Below are 19696 nucleotides of genomic sequence, written 5' to 3' on the forward strand. Positions count from 1 at the left end.
TTAGTATCTTTGTTTTATGACATCTTTGGAAATCATTTGTGCTACCTGAAATGGGGATTTGCTGTTTTGTGCTTACACTTTCACCTCATAGCACTATCAAGGTAGATGTTTGTAGAGTTACTACCTGTATCACATCTGGTGGGTCTACTTAGGGGAGAGTCATGCTGGCACTTAAGTTAAAAGTTTCCTTGTAAGTCAAAAATAATTTTAAAAAATTTATTTACAAAAGAGTTTACATACCTGAAATGAGAATTCTCTTATTTAAATGCAAGTGGTGGTAGGAAAGGGATAACTTATCACTTCAACAGCATAAGATGATAGAGAACCAAAAGAATTTACATGTCAATGATAATCGTTTTATTTAAAACCATATATTTATATGTATGTATGTGTTGCAGCCCTTAAGGAAAAATAACAATTTGAAAAGTTCTTTTATTTGAAATTCAATGTAAACAAGTATACAATTTTAAACCATAAATTCATAGTTTTTTGTTTATTGTTTAAATGATGTGAAAGCTTTTGTTCTGTTCAAAAGCATCTGTGTCTTCGAATTCCAGGAACCTCTCGGGAACTTCTTCGCTGGTTACTCTGTAACTAGAGTGTGAGACTGAGAGACCACAAATGCACATGTTACTTCATACAGCATTATAATATTGATACTTCCATGTTAGCAAAGCCCCTTTCAAAGCCTTTTCATGTGTCCCTCATTAAGAAACCAGTGTTACAGTGCTACATTGTTCAGAGTTGAAGGCCAACCCATAGACTTAGAGAAGGTACACTCTACACCCTGCCTCTGCCCGGCAACCTAAGCGGGGGAGTTGGGGAAGAAGGGGTGGGACCAGATGTTTCGGTCGTGTCACACTGAAGTAGATTGGGTAAGAAAGGCCAGTTGTTTTTCAACTTCAAAGTGATGGAAAATTGAGGCAAAAACAATAACCATGCCATAATATTCAAACAGAATTACATCAAAACCTAGTATTTACTAACGGGTTACAGGATGATGGGTAAATTATTTTTTTATTTTGCTGTCTTTTCTGTCTTTTTCAAATTTTCTTCAACGTGCTTTGTTTGTTGGCTTTTAATCAGAAAAACGTCTGTCGCTTGCCAGTTATTAGAAAGAGAAAAGCAAAAGAACAGAGTGAGTACATGGGCAGGCAGATCTGGGAGGTTGAAGACAAAATGGAATCAAGGCTTGTTATGCAAGACGAAGAAGGAAACCTAGGTCAGGTTTTAAGATCAGGCCTCCCTGCGGATGGCTGGGTGTGAAGTATGCTTCAGCATCTCTGGTTCTTCCTTAGTGCACTGACTGGTAGGCCAGGTAAGGATAAGAATGCCCTGTTGTTTTTACTCAATCTTAATCCTCATGAGGTCGCTGTTGTGGCATTGATGCGTTTCACCACGACTTCTTCATACTGTTTTTGTGTCGGTAACCCTTCTGTTATGCTTTTACTTTCTTCAAACTTGGGCAACACAACTGCAGTGTAGCCTTCGGTGGATGGCTAGAAGGGAAATAGAATATTTAATACTGTCAAATGGTAAAAAATCAGATAAAAAGTGTGTGGATGGGATCTTACTTCCCCAGACCCTTTTACCTTCTCTTGAAGAATAGATGGCTTATGGAGGATGTTTTCATTCACTTCCATCAACCGTCCTCTAACACAGCTATTTAAAGAAAAAATTGCTTTGAAGAAAAATATTATCTTCTTTGTTTCTCCAAAATTGTGGTTAAAAAGTAACTCACCTATATATGGTGTATTCTTTTCCATCAGAGCAGTAAATCTTACACAGAGGTGCAAGTTCTATTAGAATCTGTGCCCCCTGATAATAAAAGGGAAGAAAAAAATTAATTGATGTACATTTTCACTTTTCTTTGTGAGGCAGCCCTCAGAGTTACAATAGGATATATTCCTGGAATTAGCGTTTTAAATAAAAATGACAAGTACAGAAAAACCATTCATTTATTCAAATAGTTATATATTAAATGCCTCTATGGGCTAGGCACCATCCTAGGCTCTAGGGGAAAAAGCAGACTAAGACAAATGTGATAATAGGTAGTTTAGTTACATATTAAGAATATATTTTATCTTATTATACTTTATATTTAACTGTACATGAGAAAGCTGCACATAGCCAAATGTAAAGATTTCAAAAGGAATGTAGGAAAATCTCATCAATAAGCAATAATATAAAATTCAACATTATAGAGAATGACAGCAATATTGTACAAAGTTAGTTTCATTAAGATTCCTACCTTGTTTTTATATTAGAACTTAATAGAGAAAGGAACTTCTTTATTAGGTCAATCACTGAGACTTTCTGAAGAAGGGATATTTTTCTAATTAAAAAAAAATGCAATTTGAGGAAAATTTGGAAAACAGAAAAGTTGTAAGTAGCACATAAGAGTAACTTACTCATTATCCTATAACCCGCTAGCAAATACTACATTTTGACATATGTCTGTTTGAATGTTGTGGTACCGTTATACTTTCATGTACTCCACTGTATGGATATATCTGGGGAGGTTCTGACGAATATCTATAGAGTCATTCAGGTTCTTCCCTAACATGAAAAACCAGAGCAAACTTTTTGGCCAACCCAGTACAAGGAGGCTCATGGGAAATGGATGCAAGCATGTCTCATGTGTTGCTCTTTTTTCCCAGGAATTTTTACTGCAGTAAACATCTGAGGTCAAGATGCTGTTCTTTATGGCCTCTTTCCCACTCACAACATTATTAGACAGCATTCAGGTGTTACTGCATGCGCTTCACTCCTCTGCCTGCAGGTACTTCGTTTCAAAAGACTAGTCAGTGTGACTCCCCACTTTTGGGAGGAGGGGCCAGGGATTTGTCCCAGATGGTTTGTCTTCTACTGGCTCTTCCACTGTCAGAAAGAAGTGTTTTAACCCCTTTTGGTCACCTCCCTTGGGAGAATAAATGATGGGCAGTGCTGAGATGCGATCAAAGCTTATCTACAGTGGGTTCCATGTGCAGGTTCCTCTCTGTTCCTCAGTAGTAACAACAGTGCTACTATTTTGGACAAAGATTGATGACAGGAACATCACAAGCACTAACTGTTTTACTTGTAATTTGTAGACTTTTAAGAATGGTCCATGCTTTTTAAAGTCCACTTGCTTCCTGAGTGAGGAAAAATCAATAATTATAAGGCAGGTTATTAGGGGCCTTCAGGCCTATAAAGGGGAGTATAAACAAGGGTCTTGCAGAACAGTAAGGTAATTAGCAGAAACTCTTAGTATGAACTCAGTAAATGAAGGACCTAAATCATCCACTGAAACTTTCCTTTCCAGGGGGTTTGTCAGGATAGTTTAGTATGGTATTGAGTTGTCCTTGGTGTGATACCCTCCTTTAACAGTAAAATGTCCATCTTGCCTAGAATTGTAGAGGGCACAGGTAACATTTTCTATAACTAAACACTACGTGGAGGTAGAGGGTGTAGCTAGATGTGTATAAAATTGGCAGTGATTTAGGAATGGCAACTGATACGAAGCAAATAATGTATATTTTCTCAGATTGATTTTTTTCCCACTACCTCAGGACTTTTTTTTACTTTTAAGTTCACATGTGAAAATTTATGATAAAGAAGTATTGATCATCTAAATTTTATAGAATTCGAAATACTGGCTTAACAAAACTAGAAGGGACAAAATATCTTGTTATATTGGTATTAGAGTTGTTCTTTCAAAGGCCCACCTCCTCCATCCTTCATCCTGGGAATGATAGGGATGGTGGCCCAGAAGCTAATATGACAGATAATATACCTTCTGAAATACCTCATTTTTTTGGCCTGAGAATTTCCTTAGAGCTTAAGTATTCTTAAAATCATCTCTAACTGCCAGGGAAGTATGCTGAGCATACATTACTGGGTTCTAAGACTGGCTGGCTCTATCATTATTATGATAATAGAGGATTTAAGTAGAGAAATACAGGAACATACCCGCTTAAATTTCCCAGAGACTTTGTTCTGAAGTCTGCTACAGTTGGTACTGATTTGATAGGAAATGCTTTTAATTGCTTTTCCACTTTGAAGAACTGGATGGGATCCTGCCAGTGTGATGACACATATTGTACGAGGAGCAAAGATTGATCCTGTATTATTGCTTGGTATGATACTTCCTCCTATAACACAGTATTCCTACTGGCACAAGAAGAGCTGAGCTGACATTTGTTTAGTCAGCCTATCATTTCCCCCCATTTTCCTCTGGCTACTATTGGAGCGTAACTGAAGAGAAGAATGCAGTAATAAAAATGGAGAAAATGGGACTGAATTTCCTTCCCCAAAAGGGAAGCGTACCAGAGGTGCTTAGACAGCACTGAGGAGGAAGAGAGAAAAGTAAGGCATGCCAGTATATACAGGCTACCATCTGTGCTTCTACCCTAGCCCTCTCCATGGGCTTGGGCAATTCAGTGGTTAGGCACAGGCTGGTTACTTGAGGTAGTAGCTGACTGGGGGTGTGGTCCTCCATTTGGATGTTTGGGTAAGCAAGTTTATTTGTTTAGTGTAGGCACTGAAAGACTCATTCTTGTCAACCAAACTCCTACTATAAATAATACCATCTCAATACAGTGGAAGATAATCATTTAATGAATATTCAATACAAGACCATACCAGGCTACAATGCCAGAAAAAAATTTTTTTTGATAATTTACAATTCCCAATTTGCTTATCGGTTAGAGTGTTGTAGTATACAGTGGTCCTCACAGGGTTTTCCTTTGACATCTAGAAGAAATGAATGAGTCTGATGGCTGTTGAGTCAATATTTACTACCACTGTGTAGTACTTTCTTTGGTTCATAGAGGTAGTTAATTATTAAGGCTGGACACATACATCACTGGTATCCCTTCATTACTCAAAAAGATATACCTAAAGGCTGACCATAAAGTATTTAAAGATATCTGGTCCAGATGGAATCATTCATTCAATGTTAAAATGATGATTAACTCTTTGCTCCACCTTTTTTTATCCTCACTTTAAAATGAGTACAATCATTTCTATTAGAAAAAAAGTGATTAGTAATGTATTCTTTAATTTAGTAGCATGTTTTGTTGGTCAATTTTAGAGAGACTTAACTCATCCTGGTTCACTCAGGACTGTCCTGATATTAGCGTTGAAAGTAATGGATTCCGGAAAACACCTCAATCCAGGGTTAACCGGACGGTTGGTTACACTAAGTCTGGCTAATAAAACGTATGCTATTGTAAAATATTTCAATATTGTAAAAGATGAGTACACCTATTATCCCTAAATGAATGGGAGCAAGTTGGGTTAGAGGAGGGTCCCCAACGATGCTCTCATCACTGATATTTGCTGAGTACACAAAGCTGTACAACAGGATACCTACTTCTAAGTGGCAAATGTGTAATACCAGCGACTTCCTTTAAGTAAAACTGTTAGATTCTGCTTTCTAAATGCCTCTATTCTAACCCACCCTCTTCTCTCCATCCCTATGCCTCTACCTTAGTTTAGACCGCTACCATTTAAATCATTTTATGTATCGCCTCTTCTTGGAGGACTGAGCCCCTCAAATCCCTTTAGGCACTCAAGGAGATTGCAATCCAGCTCCTGCCTCCCTCTGGGATCTCACCTTAGTCTACCATCTTCCCGCAAGCAACCCACCCTCGTGAACTCGCACTGCGCTCGCCCTACCCAGAATGCACCCTGCTGTTTTCCAAGTCCTTGCAAATGCCATTCCCTTGGCCTACAGGGGAACAGAGAGATCCAGTTCCTTCTGACGTGGGGAGGAAGCGCTGGGGAAGGTGCGTGTGGCTTATGATCTGTCATCATAGTCCCTATACTGTCAGGTAAATTGGGCCCAGAAGAGACTGACATCATTCTCCACTTACCCGCTTTGTACCAGCGAGTGAAGTAACGATCCACAAGCGACGGCACCGCGGGCTCCGCAGCCAAGGCGACCACAGGGGTCTCGGGATCGGTAGCCATGGCGACCTCGGGTGCTGCAAACCCCGCCCTCTGGGGCCTGGACGCTTCCTCCCGCTCCCCAGGGAGGAAGGTGTCTTTCCAGCTGGTGGCCCGGGGTACTTGTGGCGCAAACGCCCGAGGCACCCCAGGCCCCGCAGGCTCCACCCACCGGCTCCTATTACTGAGCGCTGGGGTCTGACGTCAAAGCGGGGCTCAGATACAATAGGCTGTGCAGGAGGACGTATGGATAGGGGGCGGTCGCGAGCGCAGCTCCTCACTGTACTTTGCGGGGCAAAGAAGAAGGCACGCCACGCCCCCTCCGGCTCGTGACGTCACACCGGCGCCGCTCGGAGCGTTTCCAACTTGCCTCGCTCCCGGATCGGTGTCGTGCTGGTCGCCCCTCCGCCCGGCTTCAGCCACTACCTGAAGGGCTCGAGCGGCCCTGCGGCCCGGAGACCCAGTGCGCGTCTCGAGAGCTCAGGAGCAGCGGACAGTGAGAGGTATGTTTATTTCTGTTTATTTCTGCTTCAAATATTCTTTCGAACTAGGTAGGGTATAAATTGCAATGAAATGTTTAGACAGACTGATTTCAATTTCCACACCTGAAAATGTTAACAATTACGTACGCGCACCTTATTTTTATCATGTGTTTTGAAAAGCTGAGGGTAAAGCAAATGTCTTTGAATGAACGGGAGGAGCTCCATAGCTCAGAAGATAGAGCAGATGCCTTTGAGTCAGGAGTGATCATCCTCGAAATTCACTTCAGTGTCTTAAAATCAAAATTGGTTGATGATTCACTCTTCTCGTGGTGTTTGCAGACACCTGAAGGAAACCCAGCTTGTCTGAGTTGAGTGGCCATGCCTACTGGCAGTGCCCTGACACAGTTTTGACTGGCGGTGATATGGAGTCGAAGCGGCACGATGCCGGGTGTTCTGCTTCACCCCATCCCTGACCAGTACTGGAGCCTCAGGCTTCAGCAGTTATGACTCTTTCCTAAGGGCTGAGACGGGGACAAGGAAGAGTCACCTGGGGTGCTTGTTAAGCATTCAGCTTCTGGCTTCCTTGGAGGATCTGGTTCAGCTGGGCTGGGACGGGACTCAGGCGTGTGTATGGTCAATAAGCTCCCCAGGTGATTCTTACTAAGGAGGCTGAGCAAACACTGGGCTGGATGGTCATTCATCAGGGGTAGTGTAAGATTCCTTTCAAGTAGAACTCTGGGTCCAATTGGTGCTTCTCATACCTCAGAATCTGCAGTGGTGCTCATTAAAGCTCACACTCCTGCATTCCCGTTCTCCAGATACTCTAATTATGCAGGTCTTAAAAAGGTCCCTTGTTGATTTTATGTAGGGACCATTGGTAGAAGTGAAATCCATTATGCTTCCCAAGTCTCAAGCTTGTGTGTGTATGAATCTTATTCCTGTAGGACCGGAGTACTTCCCAGAATGCTTAAACTTAATAAAAGATAAAAACTTGTATAACGAAGCTCTGAAGTTATATCCACCAAACTCGCAGCAGTACAAGGTGTGTAGCATGTGAAATGAGGCTCTCCTGATTTTGCTTTGTGCTTTAGTTGGAAAAGGATGAGGCTCCTGAGTCCCTGACACTGTCCTTGGTTTCAAGGTTTATCTTCAGACTAATTAGCCTCATCTTGAACTTCTTATCTGGGAGAAAGGCCCTGACCTGTTCCTCTTCTGAAGAACTTGCCCAGGCTAGAAACCCTAGGCGTTGTCTCTGGATCCTCCTCGGGAATACCATGGCAGCTTCCATCCTGCCCCTCCTCCAGCCCAACCTCACGATCGTCCTGAATAGTGCTGATCTTTCCCATATATTTTTTTTCTTTTTTTAATTTTTTAATTTAATTTTTTTATACAGCAGGTTCTTATTAGTCATCAGTTTTATACACATCAGTGTATACATGTCAATCCCAATCGCCCAATTCATCACACACACACCCCACCCCCCCGCCGCTTTCCCCCCTTGGTGTCCATACATTTGTTCTCTACGTCTCTGTCTCAATTTCTGCCCTGCATACCAGTTCATCTGTACCATTTTTCTAGGTTCCACATATATGCTTTAATACGCAATATTTGTTTTCCTCTTTCTGACTTACTTCACTCTGTATGACAGTCTCTAGTTCCATCCACATCTCAACAAATGACCCAATTTCGTTCCTTTTTATGGCTGAGTAATATTCCACTGTATATATGTACCACATCTTCTTTATCCATTCATCTGTTGATGGGCATTTAGGTTGCTTCCATGACCTGGCTATTGTAAATAGTGCTGCAATGAACATTGGGGTGCATCTGTCTTTTTTTTTTTTTTTTTTTATAAATTTATTTATTTTTATTTTTGGCTGTGTTGGGTCTTCGTTGCTGCACACGCGCTTTCTCTAGTTGCAATGAGTGGGGGCTACTCTTCGTTGCGGTGCACAGGCTTCTCACTGTTGTGGCTTCTCTTGTTGTGGAGCACAGGCTCTAGGCGTGAGGGCTTCAGTAGTTGTGGCACACGGGCTCAGTAGTTGTGGCTCGCAGGCTCTAGAGCACAGGCTCAGTAGTTGTGGCGCACGAGCATAGTTGCTCCGTGGCATGTGGGATCTTCCCAGACCAGGGCTTGAACCCATGTCCCCTGCATTGGCAGGCGGATTCTTAACCACTGCGCCACCAGAGAAGTCCACATCTGTCTTTTTGAATTATGGTTTTCTCTGGGTATATGCCCAGTAATGGGGTTGCTGGATCATATGGTAATTCTATTTTTAGTTTTTTAAGGAACCTCCGTACTGTTCTCCATAGTGGCTGTATTAATTTACATTCCCACCAACAGTGCAAGAGGGTTCCCTTTTCTCCACACCCTCTCCAGCATTTGTTGTTTGTAGATTTTCTGATGATGCCCATTCTAACTGGTGTGAGGTGATACCTCATTGTAGTTTTCATTTGCATTTCTCTAATAATTAGTGATGTTGAGCAGCTTTTCATGTGCTTCTTGGCCATCTGTATGTCTTCTTTGGAGAAATGTCTATTTAGGTCTTCTGCCTATTTTTGGATTGGGTTGTTTGTATTTTTAATATTGAGCTGCATGAGCTGTTTATATATTTTGGAGATTAATACTTTGTCTGTTGATTCGTTTGCAAATATTTTCTCCCATTCTGAGGGTTGTCTTTTCGTCTTGTTTATGGTTTCCTTTGCTGTGCAAAAGCTTTGAAGTTTCATTAGGTCCCACTTGTTTATTTTTGTTTGTATTTCCATTACTCTAGGAGGTGGATCAAAAAGGATCTTGCTGTGATTTATGTCATAGAGTGTTCTTCCTATGTTTTCCTCTAAGAGTTTTATAGTGTCCGGTCTTACATTTAGGTCTCTAATCCATTTTGAGTTTATTTTTGTGTACGGTGTTAGGGAGTGTTCTAATTTCATTCTTTTACATGTAGCTGTCCAGTTTGCCAGGCACCACTTACTGAAGAGGCTGTCTTTTCTCCATTGTATATCCTTGCCTCCTTTGTCATAGATTAGTTGGCCATAGGTGTGTGGGTTTATCTCTGGGCTTTCTATCTTGTTCCATTGATCTATGTTTCTGTTTTTGTGCCAGTACCATAATGTCTTGATTACTGTAGCTTTATAGTATAGTCTGAAGTCAGGGAGTCTGATTCCTCCAGCTCTGTTTTTTTTCCCTCAAGACTGCTTTGGCTATTTGGGGTCTTTTGTGTCTCCATACAAATTTAAAAATTTTTTGTTCTAGTTCCGTAAAAAATGCCATTGGTAATTTGATAGGGATTGCGTTTAATCTGTAGATTGCTTTGGGTAGTACAGTCATTTTCACAATATTGATTCTTCCAATCCAAGAACATGGTATATCTCTCCATCTGTTGGTATCATCTTTAATTTCTTTCATCATTGTTTTATAGTTTTCTGCATACAGGTCTTTTGTCTCCCTAGGTAGGTTTATTCCTAGGCATTTTACTCTTTTTGTTGTAGTGGTAACTGGGAGTGTTTCCTTAATTTCTCTTTCAGATTTTTCATCATTAGCGTATAGGAATGCAAGAGATTTCTGTGCATTAATTTTGTATCCTGCAGCTTTATCAAATTCATTGATTAGCTCTAGTAGTTTTCTGGTGGCATCTTTAGGATTCTCTATGTATAGTATCATGTCATCTGCAAACAGTGACAGATTTACTTCTTCTTTTCCAATTTGTATTCCTTTTATTTCTTTTTCTTCTCTGATTGCCATGGCTAGGACTTCCAAAACTATGTTGAATAATAGTGGTGAGAGTGGACATCCTTGTCTCGTTCCTGATCTTAGAGGAAATGCTTTCAGTTTTTCACCATTGAGAATGATGTTTGCTCTGGGTTTCTCGTATATGGCCTGTATTATGTTGAGGTAGGTTCCCTCTATGCCCACTTTCTGGAGAGTTTTTATCATAAAAGGGTGTTGAATTTTGTCAAAAGCTTTTTCTGCATCTATTGAGATGATCATATGGTTTTTATTCTTCAGTTTGTTAATATGGTGTATCACATTGATTGATTTGCGTATACTGAAGAATCCTTGCATCCCTGGGATAAATCCCATTTGATCATGGTGTATGATCCTTTTAATGTGTTGTTGGATTCTGTTCGCTAGTATTTTGTTGAGGATTTTTGCATCTATATTCATCAGTGATATTGGTCTGTAATTTTCTTTTTTTGTAGTATCTTTGTCTGGTTTTGGTATCAGGGTGACGGTAGCCTCATAGAATGAGTTTGGGAGTGTTCCTTCCTCTGCAGTTTTTTGGAAGAGTTTGAGAAGGATGGGTGTTAGCTCTCCTCTAATTGTTTGATAGAATTCACCTGTGAAGCCACCTGGTCCTGGACTTTTGTTTGTTGGAAGATTTTTAATCACAGTTTCAATTTCATTCCTTGTGATTGGTCTGTTCATATTTTCTATTTCTTTCTGGTTCAGTCTTGGAAGGTTATACCTTTCTAAGAATTTGTCCATTTCTTCCAGGTTGTCCACTTTATTGGCATAGAGTTGCTTGTAGTAGTCTCTTAGGATGCTTTGTATTTCTGCAGTGTCTGTTGTAACTTCTCCTTTTTCATTTCTAATTTTATTGATCTGAGTCCTCTCCCTCTTTTTCTTGATGAGTCTGGCTAATGGTTTATCAATTTTGTTTATCTTCTCAAAGAACCAGCTTTTAGTTTTCTTGATCTTTGCTATTGTTTTCTTTGTTTCTATTTCATTTATTTCTGCTCTGATCTTTATGATTTCTTTCCTTCCGCTAACTTTGGGTTTCGTTTGTTCTTCTTTCTCTAGTTCCTTTAGGTGTAAGGTTAGATTGTTTGAGATTTTTCTTGTTTCTTGAGGTAGACTTGTATTGCTATAAACTTCCCTCTTAGAACTGCTTTTGCTGCATCCCATAGGTTTTGGATCATCATGTTTTTGTTGTAATTTGTCTCCAGGTATTTTTTGATTTCCTCTTTGATTTCTTCAGTGATCTCTTGGTTATTTAGTAATGTATTGTTTAGCCTCCATGTGTTTGTGTTTTTTATGTTTTTTTTCATGTAATTCATTTCGAATCTCATAGCGTTGTGGTCAGAAAAGATGCTTGATATGATTTCAATTTTCCTAAATTTACTTAGGCTTGATTTGTGTCCCAAGGTGTGATCTATCCTGGAGAATGTTCCGTGCACACTTGAGAAGAACGTGTAATCTGCTGTTTTTGGATGGAATGTCCTATAAATATCAATTAAATCTATCTGGTCTATTGTGTCATTTAAAGCTTCTGTTTCCTTATTTATTTTCATTTTGGATGATCTGTCCATTGGTGTAAGTAAGGTGTTAAAGTCCCCCACTATTATTGTGTTACTGTCAATTTCCTCTTTTACAGCTGTTAGCAGTTGCCTTATGTATTGAGGTGCTCCTATGTTGGGTGCATATATATTTATAATTGTTATATCTTCTTCTTGGACTGATCCCTTGATCATTATGTAGTGTCCTTCCTTGTCTCTTGTAACATTCTTTATTTTAAAGTCTATTTTATCTGATATGAGTATTGCTACTCCAGCTTTCTTTTGATTTCCATTTGCATGGAATATCTTTTTCCATCCCCCCACTTTCAGTCTGAATGTGTCCCTAGGTCTGAAGTGGGTCTCTTGTAGACAGCATATATATCGGTCTTGTTTTTGCATCCATTCAGCAAGCCTGTGTCTTTTGGTTGGAGCATTTAATCCATTCACGTTTAAGGTAATTATTGTTATGTATGTTACTATGACCATTTTCTTAATTGTTTTGGGGTTTTTTTTGTAGGTCTTTTTCTTCTCTTGTGTTTCCCACTTAGAGAAGTTCCTTTAGCATTTGTTGTAGAGCTGGTTTGGTGGTGCTGAATTCTCTTAGCTTTTGCTTGTCTGTAAAGCTTTTGATTTCTCCATCGAATCTGAATGAGATCCTTGCCGGGTAGAGTAATCTTGGTTGTAGGTTCTTCCCTTTCATCACTTTAAGTATATCATGCCACTCCCTTCTGGCTTGTAGAGCTTCTGCTGAGAAATCAGCTGTTAACCTTATGGGAGTTCCCTTGTATGTTATTTGTCGTTTTCCCTTGCTGCTTTCAATAATTTTTCTTTGTTTAATTTTTGCCAATTTGATTACTATGTGTCTCGGCGTGTTTCTCCTTGGGTTTATCCTGCCTGGGACTCTCTGCACTTCCTGGACTTGCATGGTTGTTTCCTTTCCCATGTTAGGGAAGTTTTTGACTATAATCTCTTCAAATATTTTCTCTGGTCCTTTCTCTCTCTCTTCTCCTTCTGGCACCCCTATAATGCGAATGTTGTTGCGTTTAATGTTGTCCCAGAGGTCTCTTAGGCTGTCTTCATTTCTTTTCATTCTTTTTTCTTTATTCTGTTCCACAGCAGTGAATTCCACCATTCTGTCTTCCAGGTCACTTATCCGTTCTTCTGCCTCAGTTATTCTGCTATTGATTCCTTCTAGTGTAGTTTTCATTTCAGTTATTGTTCATCTCTGTTTGTTTGTTCTTTAATTCTTCTAGGTCTTTGTTAAACATTTCTTGCATCTTCTCGATCTTTGCCTCCATTCTTTTTCCGAGGTCCTGGATCATCTTCACTATCATTATTCTGAATTCTTTTTCTGGAAGGTTGCCAATCTCCACTTCATTTAGTTGTTTTTCTGGGGTTTTATCTTGTTCCTTCATCTGGTACAGAGCCCTCTGCCTTTTCATTTGTCTATCTTTCTGTGTATGCGGTTTTTGTTCCACAGGCTGCAGGATTGTAGTTTTTCTTGCTTCTGCTTTCTGCCCTCTGGTGGATGAGGCTATCTAAGAGGCTTATGCAAGTTTCCTGATGGGAGGGACTGGTGGTGCCCATATATTTCTGCATAAAGTTTGGTTCGTTTGTTTGAACAAACATCTGTTTAGCTATTCTCATATGCAGATACTTTGCTTATCAGCTAAATGTATTGTAATTCTTACAACAACCTGGTAGGTGTTGTGCACAATTTTCAAATGAGGAGCCACCTTGCCTGAGGACCTGGGACGTGAGGTGGCCGACCTGGGATATGCAGCCCGTGCCATCATCGCCACCATTTTCAGTTTGTCCACAAATTGCACACGTCTTTCTGAGATCTGGCCCCTGCCTGCTTCTTTAGCATCAGCTGCCTCTGCCAGCCCTCTACCTCCCCTTCCTTTAGCCCTCCTGTCCTTCTAAACTCTTGGGTCTCCTCTGCCAGAAAGCCATTCCTGGCTGAGGTGCCAAACACTGAGCTCCCAGAGCACCTTGATCTTACCTTGGGGATGGCATTTATCAATCTGCTATTTACTGATTTATTGCCCCACCAGGCTGTGGGTTTCCTTAAGGGCAGGGACCCTGTGTTATGTCCCTTTGTTTCCCTGCCTAATACTGAGCCTGGGGAATAGAGAATTTGGCCAAAGCCTGCCTCTTTGCTCTTATTTGCCTTATCTGTTCCTCTCCTGTGCTCTCTGTGCTTCAGTCATACCAGCCTTCTTGTTATTCTTTCCTGTGCGTTCCATACCTATTCCTGCCCGATGGCCATGGTGCTTTCTGTGCTCTTGGCGTGGAATACTGTCCCGTAACTCTTCACATGGCTTCTTCTCCTCACAGCCCTCTGAAATAGCACTCCCATCGCTCTGTCCCTTTACCACTAACTGCCATTATGCTGTCGACCATAGTGTGTTTATAAGTCCGTACTCTTTCACCACAAGAGCAGGAACTTGGGAGTGGTTCTTGTTACTGTTTATTTTTTGTGTTTGTTTTTGCTTTGTTTGGCTTTATTTTTTGCTTTGCTTTGTTACTCCCACTGCCCTGAATAGTACTCAGTAATTTTTGTGGGATGAATACATGGCACATCCTCAGTAAGGTTTTGAATGGAAGAAAGATTGAATTCACTGGTCATCCACAGGGGTTTTCTAAGTCATTCCAGGGAGTTTCAAGTATAATGACCAAGGCAGCCTACCTTGGAGATTTTAAAAACAGTTATCACCTCTCCTCACCAACCCTTTGTCTCTTCCTGTCCCAGGACATCAGCATTGCTTACGGGGAACACCTGCTGCAGGAGCACCTCTGTGAGCCAGCAGGGCTCGTGTTTGCCCGCTGTGGTGCCCACGAGAAAGCTCTCAATGCCTTTCTGGCTTGTGGCAGTTGGCAGCAAGCTCTCTGTGTGGCAGCCCAGCTTCACTTGACCAAAGACCAGCTGGCTGGCCTGGGCAGAACTCTGGCAGGTAAACACGCCATTAGGTTCTCCCAGATAACTTCTCTAATGGCTTTGTGTCTCTGTGGTTTTGTTTGGCAGTTTTGCAGACACGTGTCAGGCGGCAGCACGCCTTGGTGCACTGTCATGTGCACGGGTGGAGGTTAATTTGGAATGGCTTATTAGGTAGAGTAAAAGCTGAACTGCTACGAGAGTTCCCCAAATACAATGGCACAATAAAGAAAGCAGTTTACTTGTCTCTCTCATGGCACTGACAAGTCCTCCCATGGTGCGGATCTGCCATCTCTTAGGCAGAGAGTTGAAGGTGGATTTTCTCCACATCTGTATTCCAGTCCTCGGGAAGGGGAAAAGCTGGAATCGTGAGAGAACGCTCAAAGTTGGAAATGACCTAGCTAACACTTTTCTCTACCTCATTCACCAAACTCACATTTGACAGGTACACCTAGTGCAGTGTAGCTGGGTAGCAATGTGCCCTGTGAGAATGTAAAGATGAATTTTGGGGTGGGACCGTTCAAATATAGACAATAGATCATTGGAAACCATAATAGCAATGTTCAGAAATGAAGCCAAATGTATAAGCAGTGTGAAAGCAAAGGCAGTTTAGCTGTATCAGGATCTAGGGATTGCCTGAACCGGAGGTGAGGTTATTCCACAGTCTGATTTCTTAGAGTGGAGTGGCATTCCCAGAGTGCCTGGGAGAAGAGACGGGTGGGGCTCTGGCCCTCTCAGCCATGCTTGAATTGAGTGAGTGGCTGGTATATTTTCCCCCTACCTTTTCAAGAGTCTTGTAAATATTGTTATGATCTCCCCATAAAAAGCAGTCCTGAAAAAAAATCCAAACTATATCCTGTTAAATGTACATACATATTCTCTCTAGTAATTTCACATTGTTTTTTTTCCTTTGGGATTATAAAAATGTGTGAGATTATCACTTTTCTTTTTCTGGCATTTTCTGGTTATTAGATCTGTGGACTCTTCTATAAGCCCTTTCAATTTCCAAGCTGAACTCTTTTTACAAGTATCAAGAAGTCCTTATTTGAGTCTTATTAACTCTTCATTCTGGCTCCGTTGATACTTCTGCTCTAGAAACTTGTTATTTGTAGTTTAAATTTTCTAGTTCTGTTCGTGGTGTCTGTTATCTTCTCTTACATTCTTTTCAACTCTTAGCTTGCTGTTTGTCATGCCTTATAATGGAGTGCACCTAGTTCTCCCAGATGCTTAGCAGAAAAAGGTGGAAAAGACAGTGGTCAAAGATTTTTGAGAAATGTTACAAGGTGGAGTCACTTCATGTGTACATTTAACTTAGGCAGTTTACGCAAGTCACCAAAAGAAAGAAAAGATAGCTATTTAAACAGTGGAGGTGACTCTTCCTGGTTTTGTCAGTGATAATATGCCCTGGAGTTAGCATGAAATGGGAGACGTGACTCTGCCAGCCCCTTAGTTAACTCTGGGTTCTGTGTGCCTCTCATAGTGTAATTATCTCAACTGGGCCGAGAATGAGTCTCAGATCTGAAGTTACTGCAAGACCCTGACATAAGCCAGCTACCCCCATGTAGTGCTCCACCAAAGAAACAGCAGCCTCTTCCTGTTAGAGGAAAAAATGGATTAGTGAGAGATGCTAGGTCAGTTTCCCATATGTGTGCCTTAGTAAGCATTTTTCATGACTGATTTTGACTATATGTGATTTTCACATCCCATGCTAAATTTTGATTGTAACTGCCATTTAAGATAGGACCCCATGGTATTCCTGCCTGTCTCTCTTATAGAAATTCACAAAGTATATAGTTTGATACACAATAAAGACATATTAATGAAGCATTTCAGCAAAAGAACGCTTAACTCTATCTTACCCAGTGCTTCACAAACGTACTTGACCTGAGAATGGTGTCTTGGTCCGGCCTTTTATGATCCTTTGAACAGTCTTGGGGAACACTTTGGAAAATGCTATTTTAAAGCAGTTCACTTTGAATGTATACTCTGTAGAGCTCAATCTCCAATTTGTAGGAGACCATTTTGATTTAAATAGTATCACCAAAAACTGTTTCAACTTGAGTTTTGGGAATACCGTTCTTAGTAGGCCGACTGTGCTCAGACGCTTATTGTCTTTACAGGAAAGCTAGCTGAGCAGAGGAAGCACGGCGACGCAGCCACAGTTTTGGAACAGTACGCCCAGGTAAACTCAGTGCCTCCCGTCCACACCCCCTCCCCCACCCCCAATCAACAAGCAAGGGCCTCCCAGTCGTACCTTAGTGATCATGAAAATTAAAGGAACTATGGGTATTTAGGAAATCCAGAGACAGTATTTCCCCTGAGGGTCTCCCATCTTGCTGACTTGACTTGGAAATCTAAATTCAGTATATCTCTAAGTAATTACACTTGCTGTGAGGTAGAATACCAAAGAACTCTATTATAATATGCACTAGTGGCTTGACCTTGGTAGAAAGTATAAATTAAATCTGAAGGAAGTTATACCTTTTATATTAACTTGCCAAAGTAGAAACAATGAGAAAAGACCGTTCTCAACCAAAGTGATGGCGCGTTACACCCTTTTTCGGCTTTCACTCCCGTTCTTTCTGTTGGTAATGTCTCTTTTACCTCGGGCAGCTTGATGGGTTCCAATTTTCCACCAGATTATAAAGATAAGTAGCTACACCAGCTTTTGATAGAATTCTAGGATTTATTATGAAAATAATAAAGCCTATGCACTGTCACAGACTTAACAGGACAGAGGTACACAATTAATACCAGGGATTCCTGCCTTCTAGGGTTTTGACCTTTGATGAGAAAGTGTTTGTTACAGTTGTCACTAGTGGGCACATCTGCATAACAAAATTGTGCTTTTAAAATACTTCATTGTCTTTCATGTAATAAGAGTGAGTGAAAGGTAACTAAAATGTGATATCATTAGATCCTGGGAAGAAAATATGTTGGGTTGAGCTGAAAACATGAAGATATATCCCACCTAAGATGGTTAATTAAATGGATAAGATGCCTGCTTTTGATTTCTAACATTTCTTATTCTTTCTTAGAATTTCCAACTCTCTGCTTACATGACCCATCTGTTCTTGCACGTTGTCTGTTTTTTCCATTAGAGGTGTTATCATATTTATTGTACTGATTTTAAGTTCCCAGCCTCACAATCTCAACATCCCTGCCATATCAGAGTCGTGTTCTGATGCTTGCTCTGGCTCTTCAAACTGTTTTTTAATCCCTTTTGTATGCCTTGTAATTTTCTGTCAAAAGCCTAATGTGTGTGATATACTGGGAAAAGCAAATTTGATAAATAGGTCTTTAATGATATGGTGATGAGGCTGGGGGTTGGGTAGGAGAAGTGTTCTGTAGTCGTGTGATTAGCTGGCAGTCTTTAAGTGAGCATGTACCTCAACTGTGAACTTCACCAGTGCTTCTCAGTTTTTTTTCACTCTTTAGGTAGGACAGGAAGGTTAGAGGGGGCTGGAGTTGGGTATTTCCCTGCCGCCACATTGGTTAGGCCCTGGTTAAACCCACTTTGATTAGGCTCTGCCAAAATCATCTGAGTGCAGGTCTTGTTAAGAAGATCAGTATTTTCCCTTCCCCCTGCTAGAAGTACGTAGTCACTGTGAGAAGTTCTGGTAGGGCTCCTGGAGGTAAAAACACAAAAGTGTAGGAATCTCCCTAAGTATGGACCCCTATAGAGTTTTTAACTCTTGGCCTTGTGTACAGTGAGTGATATTAGCTGGAGAAATTCAGTCTTTCACCCTAAGTGTGATGTTTGCTAGCTTTTTTGGGAGTTTAATAGGTGTGAGAAACTGGGAGGGCTGTTGTTGGAGTTGGCAAACTATAGCCTGTGGGCCAAATCTCGTTGGCCACCTGTTTTGTAAATAAAGTTTTATTGGAACATAGCCCCACCATTTGTTTACCCATTGTCTGTGGCTGCTTTTGCACTTAAAACCACAGAGTTGAAGAGTTGTGACAGAGACAGTCTGGAAGAAAGTCCCAGAAAGCCTAAAATATTAACTCTCTAGCCTTTTACAGAAAAAATTTGCCCATCCTAGCCCACTTGTGTTGAGGAAATTCCCTTTTATTTCTGGTTCTGAGAGTTTTTATCATGAACGGATATTGAATTTTACTGATTGCCTCTTAAACTAAGATGTTTTCTGTTTTGTTTTTAGACCAGTGATAGGGTGAATTGTATTGACTTTTCTTTTTTTTAATTGAAGGATAATAGTTTATTTACAATGTTTTGTTAATTTCTGCTATACAGCAAAGTGATTCGGCTGTACATATATATATTCATTTTTATATATTATTTTCCATTATGGTTTATCATAGGATACTGAATATATACTTCTCTGGGCTATACAGTAGGACCTTGTTGTTTATCCATTCCATATATGATAGCTTACATCTGCTCACCCCAACCTCCCACTCCATCCCTTCCCCACCCTTTTCCCCCTTGGAAATAAGTCTGTTCTCTATGAGTGAGTCTGTTTCGTACATAGGTTCATTTGTGTCGTATTTTAGACTCCACATATAAGTGACATCATGTGGTATTTGTCTTTCTCTTTCTTTCTTCACTTAGCATGATAATCTCTTGTTGCTGCAAATACCATTGTTCTTTTATATGGCTGAGTAGCATTCCATTGTATATATGTACCACATCTTCTTTATCCATTCATCAGTTGATGGACATTAAGACTGTTTCCATGTCCTGGCTGTTGTGAATAGTGCTGCTATGAACATAGGGGTACATGTATCTTTTTGGATTACAGTTTTGTCTGGATATGCCCAGGAGTGGGATTGCTGGCTTATATGGTAATTCTATTTTTAGTTTTCTGAGGAACCTCCATACTGTTTTCCATAGCAGTGGCACCAACTTACATTCCCACCAGCAGTGTAGGAGGGTTCCCTTTCCTCCATATCCTCTCCAACATTTGTTATGTTATAGAGTTTTAATGATGGCCATTCTGACCTGTGTGAGGTGGTACCCCATTGTAGTTTTTATTTGTATTTCTCTAATAATTGGCACTGTTGAGCATGTTTCCATGTACCTCTTGGCCATCTGTATGTGTTATTTGGA

At 40.6% G+C, this 19696-nt stretch overlaps 1 long non-coding RNA gene and 1 pseudogene across 4 annotated transcripts in view; one reads left to right on the forward strand and one right to left on the reverse strand.

Annotated features, from left to right (window-relative positions):
- Positions 1-418: 418 nt before the first annotated feature.
- Positions 419-5955, reverse strand: LOC133097832 (protein Abitram-like; annotated as a pseudogene).
- Positions 5956-6277: 322 nt separating this feature from the next.
- LOC133097834 (uncharacterized) overlaps positions 6278-19696 on the forward strand; it is a 61594-nt gene continuing 48175 nt past the window's right edge. For 3 of the 4 annotated variants that reach the window (XR_009702071.1, XR_009702072.1, XR_009702069.1), the window contains exons 1-3: positions 7363-7455; positions 14446-14647; positions 16749-16810. This is a non-coding gene — a long non-coding RNA (uncharacterized LOC133097834). Of the gene's footprint in view, positions 6435-7362; positions 7456-14445; positions 14648-16748; positions 16811-19696 lie in introns of those variants that run through there. The other variant, XR_009702070.1, reaches the window with a different exon arrangement.

This window comes from Eubalaena glacialis, chromosome 9 (genome assembly GCF_028564815.1).
Source record: "Eubalaena glacialis isolate mEubGla1 chromosome 9, mEubGla1.1.hap2.+ XY, whole genome shotgun sequence".
NCBI classification, from domain to species: Eukaryota; Metazoa; Chordata; class Mammalia; order Artiodactyla; family Balaenidae; genus Eubalaena; species Eubalaena glacialis.